At 35.3% G+C, this 15,273-nt stretch overlaps 1 long non-coding RNA gene and 3 other non-coding genes across 4 annotated transcripts; all 4 read left to right on the top strand.

Moving 5' to 3' along the window:
- Nucleotides 1-10,599: 10,599 nt before the first annotated feature.
- Nucleotides 10,600-12,974, top strand: LOC113328293. The gene is made up of 4 exons (XR_003349350.1): nt 10,600-10,688; nt 10,811-10,936; nt 12,409-12,481; nt 12,577-12,974. It is a non-coding gene; the product is annotated as an uncharacterized LOC113328293 (long non-coding RNA).
- Nucleotides 12,975-13,722: 748 nt separating this feature from the next.
- On the top strand, nt 13,723-13,794 carry TRNAP-AGG. Its single transcript has one exon. It is a non-coding gene; the product is annotated as a tRNA-Pro (tRNA).
- Nucleotides 13,795-13,801: 7 nt separating this feature from the next.
- TRNAT-UGU lies at nt 13,802-13,873 on the top strand. Its single transcript has one exon. It is a non-coding gene; the product is annotated as a tRNA-Thr (tRNA).
- Nucleotides 13,874-14,880: 1,007 nt separating this feature from the next.
- On the top strand, nt 14,881-14,953 carry TRNAK-CUU. The gene has a single exon. It is a non-coding gene; the product is annotated as a tRNA-Lys (tRNA).
- The last annotated feature ends 320 nt before the right edge of the window (nt 14,954-15,273 follow it).

The following is a 15,273-nucleotide window of genomic DNA, read 5'->3' as shown; positions in this document are numbered from 1 at the left end:
GCAGAAGCAGTAGAAGATCTAAATAGTTGATGTAGAAGAGTAGAAAAGGTTGGATATCAGAGACCTTTAGTAAAAATATCAACCAGCCGAGCATCAGAAGAAACATGTAAAACAGTTAAGAACCCCCTTTTCCACCAACTCTATTGTAACATGATAATCTACCTCTACATGCTTGGTCATGACATGAAATACATGATTAGATGCCAGACAAATTGCAATTGTATTATCACAGAACATCTTGATTGGAAAATGAACAATAATATGTAAATCAGCAAAAAGACAAGATAACCACTATAACTCAGAAGCATCAATAGATAAGCATTTTATTCAGCTTCATCTGAGGACCTAGAAACAGTAGGTTGCTTTTTGGAGGACCAAGAGATCAAAGAAAAACCCATTAGGGCCACATAACCAGAAGTAGATCTGCGTGTAGCAGGACAACCACTCCAATCTGAATTTGTGAATACCCTAATAGAATGAATAACATCTTATCTAAGAGTAATGCCAACTCAATTAGTACCCTCCAAATATATTAAAATCCACTTAACTAGCAGAAAATGAACTTACGTTGGTGCATGCATGAATTAAAATATATAATTAACATCGAAGGAGATATCAGGCCTTGTGAGAGTTAAATACTGAAGACAACCTACTATTGTTTTGTAAAGTTCTGGGTTCTCAAGTAAAGTACCATCAAAAATAGAAGATTTGAGAGATTTGGTTACCGGTGTGTCACATGGCTTGCACTCAAGCATATTTGCCTTAGCAAGAAGATCCAGGGTATATAGTAGATCTTAAGAAATAGTGTAGATCACCAAGAAATTTCATAGAAAAAGCATCACTTAAAGCTTAAACCAATAAATAAATTAAGACATCAAAACTATCAGTAAGAATGATATCATCCACATAGAGAAACAACACTAGCATATCAGAATCAGTGATGTAAACAAACATTGGATAATCAGAAATAGACAGAAAAAAACCATAAGAAATCAAGAATTTGCTAAACTTATCAAACCAGGCCCTTGGTGCTTTTTTCAACCCATAAAGACTCTTTTTCAAGTGACAAACATGTGTAAGATAGTTGGGATCAATAAATCCAGGTGGCTGACCCATATAAAAATCCTCAATAAGTTTTCCATGTATAAATACATTTGAAACATCTAATTTCTTGATAGACCAATTTTTATTAGCTGCCAAGTTGACTCTCACTGTTGTGATTTTGACCACAGGATTAAAAGTTTCAATAAAATCAACACCATCATGTTGATCATAGCCTTTATCTACCAATCTATATTTATACCTATCTATAGAACCGTGTTCTTTCAATTTTATCTTATAGACCCACTTACAGCGTCGAATATTCATCTGTGGTTCAGGTTTGACATATTCCCAAGTGTCATTATCTCTTAAAGCCTTGTAATCCTGTTTTACTGAAGTAACCCACTGATCAATCTTGGGAACCATTTTGAATCCCTTTGGCTCAAAAGGAATGGGTAATGAGAAAGTGAGAAAACACATGCAAAAGATGAAGGACGAAATAATTTGTCACATGATCTGGAAATTGCTTTGGTCTAGAGATTCCTCTCTGAAACCCTAGTGATGACAGTACTAGGGAAAACTGAATCACTACAAAAAGGTAATTCAGCACACAAGTCAATAGAAGAAATATAATCTGAATTTGAAAAATATAAGTGATTTTCATCAAAAATGTCATGCCTTGATGAGATATGCGCTTTTTTGGTGAGAGGATTGTAATTCTTAATACCTTTGTGAATGGAGTTATAACCAACAAAGATGCACTTGACAGATTTTGGTAAAAGTTTGTCAGGCCTAGAATGACCAAGAAAAGGATAACATATTGAACCAAAAACCTTGAAGTTAGAGTAATCAGGTAATTCATGAATAAAACTTGATATCGAGATTTAAAATTGAGAATCTAAGTGGGTGTTCTGTTAATAAGAAAGGTGACACATGAAAGGCATCAAACTAATACTCTTTAAGACATGAAGAATTGAATAATAAGGTATTACGTACCCATGTCAGTGATATGCTTAAGCTTTGTCTCATCTAGGCTATTTTGTTGAGGAGTCTTAGGACAAGAAAATCTAATGAAAATTCCTTGAGTTTGTAAAAAAGGCCTAAAAGAATCTTTGGCAAGCTCAAATGCACTACCAGTTTGAAAGGACCTTATTTTCTTAGGAAATGAACTTCAGTAATTAAGAGACTTGAAATGTTGATAACATTTTAAAGCATATGACTTAAACAACATAGGCTATATCCAATGAAAATGACTATAGTCATCTATGAAAACTATATAATATTTATGACCATCTAGAGAAGAAACAAGTGCAGGTACCCATACATCACGGTGAATAAGAGATAAAAGAGTAGAAGCATGAGAATCAAATAAGGCGAATGGTAATATTTTACTTTTTGCTAGCTGACATGGATGACACACAGACGTGGACTTAGCATAATTAAGAACAATATGCTTTTGAGAATGCATATGTTGAAGAATTTTAAATGAAGGATGCCCTAGCATACTATGTCACAAATCACAAGAAGCATCCAAAGAAGAGGAAAAAGCATACTGAGATGAATTGGAAAAGAAATGAATGTGAGAAAGTGGATATAAGTTGTTAACAGTTCTTCCATTGGTCAATAAGATGTCATCATTCAATCCCCTAATTTCATATCCATAAGGATCAAACTTAAATTATCAATTGTTATCCCTAGTAAACTTGTCTACAAATAAGAGGTTGTGTTTTATATAAGGCACATGCAAAACATTTGTGAGCCTAGAGCTAGTTGTTGGTGTTTGTAGAGATGAAGAACCGGTAAGAGATATGGACAAGGGCTTATCGTTGCCAACAATCACTTTCTCCTTGCCACTATAATTAGAAGAAATATTTACAACATAAGAATCACCAGTCATGTGAACAGATGCTCTTGAATCAGAAATCCAATGAGTAGAAGCGCCATTTCCAACATATGAATCATCAATGTTCATACTTGTGATCACTTGTTGAAAATGCGGGGGTCTAACAACCACACCCAACAATTCGTTTGGCAATCTGAGAGGACTTACTCCAATATATTTTCTAGAGAATCATTTAGAAAGTTAGACTCAATCTAGAGTAAAGTATTTCAAAGAGATTAATATCTCTAACTCTTAATTCAATCCGCAGTCAGCAAATAAAAATCTGCGAGCCCGATTGAAAATAAGAGGAGTTACTTGAATGGTACCAAAGACCAGTGTTCAATTGTCAATCTGTCTCACACAGAAAATTCTATAGATTGAATAAATATGTCTCCCACAAAAATACCCAAGAGTTTTTGTTCCGTCTTTTGATAAATCAAGGTGAACATGAACCAATAGATAAAGCGGACTTATATTCCCGAAGAACATCCTAGTATTATCAATTACCTCACAATAATCTTAATCGACTAGCGAAACAAGATATTGTGGAATCACAAACGATGCGATGAAGATGTTTGTGATTCCCTTAGTTGATCTCACCCACAACCAAGAGTTGCTACGACCCAAAGTCGAAGACTTGATAAATAAATCTGTCTCCCACAGAAATACCCAAGATTTTTTGTTCCGTCTTTTGATAAATCAAGGTGCACAGAAACCAATTGATAAACTGGACTTATATTCCCGAAGAACATCCTAGTATTATCAATCACCTCACAATAATCTTAATCGACTAGCGAAACAAGATATTGTGGAATCAAGTGCGTAGTATCCTGCTGGGATCAGAGACGTAAGGAACGCAACTGTACCTTGAATCAGTGTGAGATTGATTAGGGTTCAACTAGTCCAGTTCGAAGTTAATTGGTAGTAGGCTAGAGTCTGTAGCGGCTTAATACAGTGTGGTGTTCAATCTGGACTAGGTCCCGGGGTTTTTCTGCATTTGCGATTTCCTCGTTAACAAAATTCTGGTGTCTGTGTTATTTCTTTTCCGCATTATATTTTGTTATATAATTGAAATATCACAGGTTGAATAAATCTGTCTCCCACAGAAATACCCAAGATTTTTTGTTCCGTCTTTTGATAAATCAAGGTGAATAGGAACCAATCGATAAATCAGACTTATATTTCCGAAGAAAAGCCTAGTATTATCAATCACCTCACAATAATCTTAATCGACTAGCGAAACAAGATATTGTGGAATCACAAACGATGAGACGAAGATGTTTGTGATTACTTTTATCTTTCCTATCGGAGAAATTAATCTCGAGTCAATTATTTCAAATGTACTCAATACGATAGAATCGGGAAAGATCGGAACACGCAACTACAAAGAAAATAGTTGGGTCTGGCTTCACAATCCCAATGAAGTCTTTGAAGTCGTTAACCTACAGGGTCTCGATAGAAAGCTAAGGTTAAAGGATAATCGACTCTAGTTATGCAACTAGTAACACACATGAGGTGTGGGGATTAGGTTTCCCAGTTGCTAGAGGTCTCCTTTATATAGTTTTCAAATCAGGGTTTGCAATCCAAGTTACCTTGGTAACAAAGCATTCAATATTCATCGTTAGATGAAAAACCTGATTCAACCAAGCTAATATATTTCAACCGTTAGATCGAATTTAGCTTGTTATACACAAATGAAATGTGCCCTCATTTAGGTTTATGTAACCGTACCTGAACGTGTACACCGTGTTGGTTCACAATAGTTAACCGAGGTTAGCCATATGATTACTCGCATATCAACCTTATTCATCTTAACCATAACTATTTCAAATGACTCAAATGAAACTAGTTACAGAGTTGTTCAATTGCTACATTCTCATAAAATTATACAAGAACACAATTGAAGCAAAATCGGTTTGATTCACTCGAATCAATCATGAACATTATAGACACGGTTTGCAAAGATTGCATTCCTTATTATATAAATGTTTATGTTCATGTTTAAAACCGATTTTATAACTTTAACTTTCAAGTATGCAAATGGGTACGCATACTTGAAATACTCCGACTAAGATTGAGTTACGCCAGTACGCAAACGGGTACGCAAACTTCAAATCCCAGCAGAAATTCTTAGACATGAACTTGTACGCCAGTACGCAAACTGGTACGCATACTTAGGTTCCCAGATTTCTCAAACCAACAGGTACGCAAACGGGTGCGCATACTATGGTTCCCGGACATGGATTACATATGTGCAAGAGTGCACAACATGACATATTCAATAATGGTTAAGTGTTCTAAACTCTTATTTCAATCATTGAAAGTTTCTTAGAGGATGGCAATAGCCGTTTTCACACACTATTAGCATTAAAGCAATTTTCAAGTTATTGAAATAATCATTACAAAACATTCCAAGACAACACCAAATGATTGTATCACACAAACCATGTAAGATGTTACTCGGCAATTTTCACATGATATAAAATGAACTTGGTCGAAGCGAAAGCTTGCCGACACATATTTCGAGAAATATGTAAGCGAGTTAAACTCAGCTCAAAATCTCAAATGTGTATATAGAAAACTATATTGTAATACAAGTTATGTCTCAATATAGGAGATAGAGTAGAAATAGAATTTCCAAGTGATAGATGAGTTTAAGTTTCCACATACCTTTTGCCGATGCAGTTCCACAAGCTCCCCTTAGTAGTTCTTAGTCTTCAAATGATGAACGTCGTAAAAAATAAGCTCAACTACACAATCTATGTCCTAGTCCGGGACATTTATAAATAGGATAGAAATCAAGACTTATAGTTTTGATCACTAACATTGACAAACATGCTTGAGATAGCAACACATGCGAGTTCGACCGAGCAGTGCTCTAACACTTGTTGAACATTAGCTACATTGGCACTAGAACCAGTAGAATAAGAAGTATTCTTGGAATTTCTATTGTTGTTAGGAGGATGATACCTAAAGAAACACCTGCTAACATAATACTTTTACGATAAATTTGACACTGTACTAGTGAAAAATATGTTGGTGACCTTCTTGTAAAAGAACCGCTGCCATTCCCACCAGAACCAGAAGAAGATCCAAGTTGGTGTTGACTATTCTTAAAATTAGAATTACCGTTGTTGCTACCTTTCTTGAATCTTGGTTTATTTCCATTATGAGAAGAACCGGATCCCATAAGAGACATTAAGACCATAAAAACAAGCAGGATTTTGAGTATCAAACATAACAGAAGAACCTTGTTCTTTATCAATGAGCCTTCATCTCAGGATATGTGAATGGTATTTCAAAAGTGTATAAATTACAAAACTCACATAATCTCTCCGTAAACCATTCATAATGTGCATCATAAGATCTGATTTACTAACACGTTCTGCAATAACATCTAACGAATCATCAATAGTCTTGATAGTACGAAGATAATAAAAAATAGATGAATTTCCCTTTCTAGAATTATGCAATTGACTCCTTAACATTGTTTTCCTAGCAAGAAACCGAGATCTGAAACTATTTTCAAGGAACAACTATATATCACGAGTAGTAGTAAGACCAAGAATATCACCTGGCATTGTAAGGGTAATTGTAGCTTTGAGACAACTTGTGACAAAATGATCTAACTTTCTCCAGTGGATTCATCGTGGATTAACAGTCAAAAATGAAAACGTGGGGACCAAAATACACCACAAACTTTTTCTTATGCAACCTGTATTGACTAAACTCAAATATAATGAATCTCAATCAGGAATTATATAAAGAGTTTATATCTCTTTCTCTCATAATCAGAATGTAAACACTGGCAAGTTCGTGAACTTGATTATACCGTGATAGTACTTGGACGAACCAAAGATAAATATTCAAGAATCAATCAAGTCGTATAAAATCAATTACGGTGGACTTATCTACTTTGATTGATTTACGTACAACCTCTGATATTTCAATTATAAAGATAAACAATATAATGCGGAAAAAAAATAACATAGACACCAGAAATTTTGTTGACGAGGAAAACGCAAATACAGAAAACCCTCGGGACCTAGTCTAGATTTGAACACCAAACTGTATTAAGCCGCTACAGACTCTATCCTACTATCAGAACTTCGGACTGGAATGTAGTTTAGACTGAATCTACCGTCACAACGATTCAGTTACAGTCGCGCTCCTTACGCCTCTTGAATCCCAGCAGGACTCTGCGCAATTGATTCCCTTAGCTGATGTCCTTTACATCCTAAGAGTTTCTTCAACTCAATTGAAGAATTTAAACCAATATGCCTCCCACAGATAAGCCTATATGTGATTTTTGTTCTGATCAAAGATTAAGGTGAGGTATAAAATCGATTGCAATAGACAAAGTTTAGCAAACCTCAAAATACGGTCTTATGACTCCCGAAGACCAGCCTAGATTATTATTCACCTGACAAGTAGATACTTGTGGAATCACAAAGTTTGAGACGAAGAAGCTTTGTGATTTCTATCTATCTTGTTTGTTGGAGATAAAGGCTCAACAATCAAAACAAGATCAGGATACACGAACTATCAAGATAAAGATAGTTGGACCTGGCTTCACGAATCCATAAGTGAAGTCTTTTTAGTCGCTAAAACTAAAAAGGTTAAAGAAGAGGACGACTCTAGTATACAACTAGGAAAAAAAGAATAGTGTCAGGGACTCAAGATCCCAGTTGTTTGAGGTTCTTCTTATATAGACTTTCAAGATCAAGGTTTTCTTAGATTTAAGTTAAGGTAGCTTTTGAATCAAGCAATCGATAATTACTGTTAGATGAAAAACTTGACTTGAGATTAACATAACATAATATACACTCTGGTTATGATGAACCATAAATGAACCGTGTACAATGACTTGTTCGTAAAAGGTTAGCCGAAACTAGCCAATCGAACGATAAGCTTAACCATTTTCATATAACACATTAAGACTTTAATCTTGAGTCGCAAATGTGATCAAACATGTATAGATGTGTTTTTAGAGAGTTGTTGATCAAATGCTGATTATCTCATAGAAATAATTCTGATGCATTTAAAAATATTCGACAGGATAAGTACGTGTACTTTATACCTGTTCGTGATTTTTTTTCATAGTACGTGTACAAGGTATATATGCCCTTAAGAAAAAACGGGTTCAGGAATCCACATATGTTTTTCGGTTTTCGTACTGGGTATGCATACCTTTTCGGTTTAGAAACCAACAAATATTTTCCGGTTTGCATACTAGGTATACATACCTTCTTGGTTCACGATTCAATAGACTTTTTATGGTATGGATACCGGGTATGTGTACCAAAAATTCGTTGTCGAACTATAGCTACGCCGGTACGTGTAGTAGGTACATGTACTGCGGCTCCGGACTTATAACAGTTCTCCAAGTATGTGAAATGGTATGCATATTTTTCTATATCCACATTTGCAATAGTTCTACATCTCTCTAATAATCAATTTGAAACATTCCCAAATAACATCAATGACACAAATCACTGTTCCAAGCTAATTTCAAATGATTAAATCTTGAATCATAATTCAGGTCATAAACAATAAATTGTTTTTAACCAAATTCATCAAGTATGAACAAATGTTATTAAGCTTAGCATATTTTGAGAACGATTAACAAGATATACTTGACTCGAAATTTTTGTTACGCATGTAATGTCTAATTTAGTCGACATGCAACAATATCTCATAGATAAAAAGGTGAAAACTTGATAAATAGGCGGTTCAGTCTTCACTTACATTTTGTTGATGAAGTTCTCTCAAAGCTTCGGTTGATCTTCACCTTCAAACGGTAGAATGCAGTGATGTCTGGTATTCAACTACACACTTTTATCCTAATCCGAGACTTGACTAAATGTAGACTAAAAATCAAGATATAGTTTTTACCAACTAAATTTGACAACAAGCTTAAGATAACAACACTTGTGAGTTCGATCGAGCCATGCTCTAACAAAAACGCCATCAAGAACAACTTCCTATGGGTGCAACATGTTCACCATCAACATAACCATAAAGATCAGTAAAGATCGGAATGGATTCAAACCAATCTCCCCATAATAGATAATTAGTTGAATGTAATTTGTTGGAAACAAAATTAGAGATATTAGTGGTATGTTGAGTGAAATATGTATGAACAGAATCAACAACAGAATTACTTGTGATATTGTTGTTGATTGAAGACCAACAATTTTGAAAAGTTTGTTGTTGATGTTGATTAATCATGCTTTGTAGTCAAGAAAATATTTCAAGAAAAGATAAAAAAATCCAGATCTAGAACATCGCATAGCAATCTTGAACAAAAATTGACGAAGATGCTAAGAATTGCTAATTAATATTTCCAGAAAAACTTGTAGATGATAAATATAAAGATGTACTGAAGAATTGATAAAGAAAAAATTAAAAATATTTTATTGAAGAAAAATCAGCCCTAACTGATATCATGAGAAAGTTCAGAGAGAAATGATAAAATAACAAAATGTTCTTATTCTATTACAGGACTAATCAACATTATCAAGAAAGTAGGAAATAATTAATAGTCCTAGAAATAATATAATAGGATGAGTCTAGTCCAGTTGACTCAGTCAATTGTCTGTTTGGTCATTTTTGATAAAATATATTATAGTTTGGTCCTAAAAATTATGGTTTGGTCCTAGGGTCATGTCATGGATGATGTAATTGTCATCTTGTAGTGGCAGAAATACCCTTTTGGGACCATTACATCGTCCATGACGTCACCCTAGGGATGTATACTCAATTATCAAGGGAGAGGAAATCATTTTCAGATTTACTTTCTCTCACCTCCATATTTTCAGATCTAGTTTCTCTCTCTCTTTCTCTCTCTTTTTTTTTCTTCTTGTGCTGCTCCATAAAAGATGAAGATTTGTGTGATTTCTAGGGTTTTAATTTTGCACAGATGATGAAGACGATTTGCAGAGATGATAAAGATGATGAACAATATTTTTTGCAACGATTTGCGACGAAGATTCTTTATATGGAGTTCAATTCTGAAATGAACTCTGTTTTTTCAGGTTTTTATATGGAGTTCATTTCTGGAATGAACTTTGTTTTTTAGACTTTTATATGGAGTTCATTTCTGGAATGAACTCTGTTTTTTTAAGTTTTTATATGGAGTTCATTTCTGGAATGAACTCTGGTTTTATTAGTTTTTTATATGGAGTTCATTTCTGGAATGAACTATGGTTTATATGTTTTCTGAAAAAATAAGTAGAAATTAACAGATGTTCATTTTGACGAATGAACTGCTACAAGAAAATAAGTAAAAATTAACACGGAAGGGTAATTTTGTCTGTTTTATATTTTTAAATTATTATGGACCAAACAGTAAAGGCGTTTTCCCAAAAGACTAAACAGACATGGGACCATCTAAAAAAGGACCAAACGATATTTTTCCCGATAAAACAATATCAATCGGGGAGAAAAAATGAAATGAGCATGGGGTAATAATTCCATATTGATCGGAACCAACCCACGTGCTCCCATTTTTAATAAGATTCCGGCTAGAAGCATGCATGTAAATCCAATGCTACTAGTCAACAGAAAGACCCCGAGTCGGAGAGTCCACATAAGTCAACAGAGACTTTGACTGCTTTATTTAACAAAAACAAACACAGCGCAAAGTCCAATAAATAAATAATCGCTCCAAATGCCTCCCCCTCCATTTCTCTCGCTCTCTCTGAGCTTATGACAATTTGGGTTGGAAGTATCGTTCCAAGATCCATCACCCATGCTCATGAAGGTACCTTACGGGACCAGTAAAATTTTGTTTGTGTTTTTTCTCTATTACGAAATTAGGGTTTTGTTTCTTTGTTTGGCGAGTTCAATTTGCTCAGCTGATGTATCTATGCTACCTTTTGACAGGATTGCTATCTTGTATCTATTCTGAGCGAGATGTCTGTAAACACGGCGATGGACATGTGAGGCAATTGCTTTGCATATGCAATTCTTGGTTTAACGGCCATCACCATTACTTGTCAAATTGATCAGGTAATCTTTTTGGTTCTTCTTATACTTTTAACATCAAATGTGTACTTCATGACCAAGTTTAGCTGCAATTATATGTGGAAGTATCAAAATGAAATCCTAATTCTGCCATCAATTTGATGGATTTGTTTCTGTCATTATTCATTTAGAGAAACATTGAGCTCTTCCTTGGTGCAACATACACCAATGGAGTTGTCGCCCTTCGAATTAATAGTGTGCTCCAAGAACTCTAATGCTAGGAATCGTGAGTGAGAAATCATTCTTGTTAGTACTCTCTTCTTTATCTAGCTAAAGGTTTACCTGTGTTGACTGATGAACTTCTCGATAACATATATTCTCGGAACCTTTCTTAGTTGTGTGTTTACTTTTGTTTCCCCAGATTTAAAGAATCTTTAAGGATTCTTTGTAGAGTGTTTGTTAGTTCCTTAAATTTCAGCAGGAGCTGAGATTTTGGCTGCAAAATGTAGAGTATTGAGCTGTAGGGGTTCTTACTTAACAAATGAGAGTCAAGTGAACACTTTGGAAGTTAAACTAAAATCTAGATAGTGTAATGTAATTAGCTTGATGTTTGTAGTTAATAAGTTTCTTTTCTTGGGGTGATACAGCTGATCCCTTCACAATGGGATTATTGTGAAAGATAGTTGTTTCTTTTCTTCACCAGAAAGATAGATCGTAAAAAACAACCTTATTTGTGGTTAATTTTTATTTATTCATTCATTTTGTCTTCTTGTTTTGTTACATTCCCGTGATCTTGTTGCCTGGCTGTTTATTTCTGCTAAAAGGTTTCCTGCATATTATTTTGTTTTTTTGTCTTGGGTGAAGGATTGAGCATCTCTGCATCTGAGTCTGTGAAGCTCATACATGACAACCACATTACATGGCCTGGCTCTTCCGCTCATGGTTAAACCTAATTACCTAACAAACTCATCAAGCTTAGAGGGAATTCTAAGAAGAATTACTAATTTAATCTCTGGAGTTGCTTCCTTTATTTTAAGCTCCTGTGGCAACCTAATGACATCTGCATTTGAACTTCTATTCTACTTGTTGTATTTTTCAATGTGGTTGTCTCTGTGATTGTGGGCTGCTAAATTCATTATGAGTTATCCTTATTATTAATCTAATACCTTTGTAAACTTCCTTTCTAATACCCCTAACGAGAAAAAAAATCCTTGCCAGGTCTTTATGACATAGGCTCTTGAGTTGGGGTTCTTGTGATGTTGTTGAAACTTAACAATATGTACTATTTATCAAGCCATGTCTACCTATTTAACTTACAAAATGCATGCAAGGTAGCCCAATCCATATAACCGGATTTGGTTTTGTCGGGACACTTGCAATTTACCTAAATCTCTAATTTCCCTGCTCGAATACAGAGATCGATCATGCACCCATAATGCTCAATTCGAAGAACAATGTTGAATCTGTTTTATTTTCTTTTTCCAATTCAAATAACAATCATTATTTCTGTTTTGTAGATATAGAGCCCATAGCTTGGCCATTCTCGTATCTACGTTTCACCATGGGAAGCAACCTTCTGCCATTGATCAAGTAACCTTCTTTCCTCTTCTGTGTTTTTCTTGTTCAGACTTCATACTTAGGTGAAATGTATAAAACCAGTGTTTCTATCTTATGGGCAATAACAGGGCATTTGGTCTAGTGGTATGATCTTAGGGTGCGAGGAATCCCGAGTTTAATTCTCGAAATGCCTCGCATTGCCCTTATGGCTCAGTGGTAGAGCATCAGTCTTGTAAACTGAAGGTCCGCAGTTCAATCCCGCAACACTTTGTAGAGTGTTTGTTAGTTCCTAAGATTTCAGCAGGAGCTGAGATATTGTCTGCGAAGAGTAGGGTCCAATGGGGTGTGGATGTTCTTACCTAATAAATGGTAAAGATAGAGTCAAGCGAACGCTCAGGAAGTTAAACTAAAATCTAGGTAGTGGAATGTAATTAGCTTGATGTTTGTAGTTGATAAGTTTTTTTGTGGTTAACTAATCCCTTCACAATGGGACTATCGTGAAAGATGGTTTTTCTTTTATTCACCAGAAAGATAGTTCATTCCTGTGATCTTTTTTTGTTTGTTTCTGCTAAAAAGTTTCCTGCGTTATTTTTTTTTTGTTTTTCTGGGTGGAGGATTGAGCATCTGAGTGTGTAAAACTGATACATGACAACCACGCCTGACTCTTTGCTTCAGTTTGGATGGAATTCTAAGCAGAACTACTAATTTAATCTATGGAGTCGCTTCCTTTATTTTGAGCTCGTGTAACCTAATGACATCTGCATTTGAAATTATATTCTACTTGTTGTATTTCTGAATGTGGTTGTCTGTGTTTTTGGGCTGCCAAACTCTTTAATCTTGAGTTATCCTTATTATTAATCTGATATACCTTTATGACCTTCCTCTCTATACCCCTAACGAGAAAAAAATCCTCGCCAGATCTTTATGACATAGGCTCTTGAGTTGTGATGTTGTTGAAACTTAACAATACGTAGTATATATGAAACCATGTCTACCAATTTAACTTACAAAATCTATGCAACATAGCTCATAAAACTGCATTTGGTTTTGTCGGCACACTTATAATTTACCTACATGCCTAATTCCCCTGCTCAACTACAGAGATCGATCATGCATCCGTAATGCTCAATTCGAAGAACATAGTGACTCTCTTTCATATTCTTTTGCCAATTCAAAAAACAGTTATTACTTCTGTTATTTAGATATAGGGACCATACTTTTCCAACTTAGGTAAAATGTATAAAACCAATGTTTCTGCTTTGTGGACAACAACAGGGCATTTGGTCTAGTGGTATGATTCTCGCTTAGGGTGCGAGAGGTCCCGAGTTCAATTCTCGGAATGCCCCCCGCATTGCCCTTATAGCTCAGTGGTAGAGCGTCAGTCTTGTAAACTGAAGGTCCGCAGTTCAATCCTGCGTGAGGGCAATTTTTGTTGTTCGAATGATTGCAGCACGAGATTTTTTGTTGTTTGAATGATTGCAGCACTAGCCGAATGAGTGTGCATTGATGATAGTGGAAGACAATTTTTGCTTGTTTGTTAATGTTTGAGTGTTCTTTCTATTTTTGAATAACCTTGTACTTAGAAAGTATATGTTGTCTCCCTTTTTTATCTTTAAATGAATGGACTTGTTGACGCGTTTCAGTTTCCTTAATTGTGGGGAGACGTTTGTTTAAAATGGAGATCTTGTTACCCAAACTTGGGGTACAGAGAGCAATCTATTGATGATCGTTACAAAATGGGTTGGGACAAAAGGTATATGTACTGTTCTTGTGTTGCGTTTCATTGGTTAACTTAAGTTATTATACTGCTTTATTGATCTTTTGGTTTTGCTGTATTCATCGTAATATCTCCCCATGTTCATATATGAAAGTGGTTTGAGACATGAGGAACCAAGTTTCTGTTAAGCGTGGTTTAAGTGACTAGCATGGCATAATAGCAAAATGTTTTGATTGAATGGAGTACGTATGCATGGCATAGAAATGTTGGAAAGTGAAAGTAGATAACAACACATTCTAGTTATTAGTATCTGCATAATAGAACTTTGTCATTACCAGAATGCTGTAATTGATTGTGTAGTCAATATTGTCTAGTCTTTCTACAGATTTCTGCAGCAAAAAAATAAAAATAAAATCATATCTTCCTAACTAACTCAGTGAGACGCTTGACCTTGTTGCCTGTCTTCAGCTCCTTAATTTATAATTACTCTTTCAGTCATGAGCATCTAATATCTGTTTTGTGATTCATCTTTAGCAGTAAAACTTTTGGCATTTCGTATTGTGTGAATTGTTGCTAGCTATTTGCAAACTGTATCAAACAGTTGAAGCTTTTGACTTTCTTCGTTGTGCAGCTTTCGACTGTCAATGAAGTGCCTCTCACTCCTATCTAGTTCTGAAATCGCGGAGTTTGTATTAAAAAAATGTTAAGGCAACATGCCCGTCTAGCTCAGTTGGTAGAGCGCAAGGCTCTTAACCTTGTGGTCGTGGGTTCGAGCCCCACGGTGGGCGCTTTTATTTTTTGTTCCAGATTATTATTGCACTTGCCATGTATGCAGGATATTTACCACCAGATCAAACTGTAGGATCTCTTCTTCTCTTGACATGGGTAAACCCAGCAAAAGATCAGCGGTTGTTGCAGCTGTTTCACAACAAGAGGGATGCTGAGGTGCAAACCTGTACTCATTCCGGCTTGGTACTCTGGGTGAATGCCTGTACTCGTTGACAGTTGTTTGTGTTTGTAATGGCAGGTAACTAAAACTGTAGCTGCATTCGTTTGACTTGATCATAACTGTTCTTGCTGTTTGGTAACTGGTTAACTCCCGCAGACA

Source organism: Papaver somniferum, chromosome 1 (genome assembly GCF_003573695.1).
Source record: "Papaver somniferum cultivar HN1 chromosome 1, ASM357369v1, whole genome shotgun sequence".
Taxonomy (NCBI): Eukaryota; Viridiplantae; Streptophyta; class Magnoliopsida; order Ranunculales; family Papaveraceae; genus Papaver; species Papaver somniferum.
The sequence above is the reverse complement of the archived record's forward strand: the minus strand, read 5'-3'. Positions and strand labels throughout refer to the sequence as shown.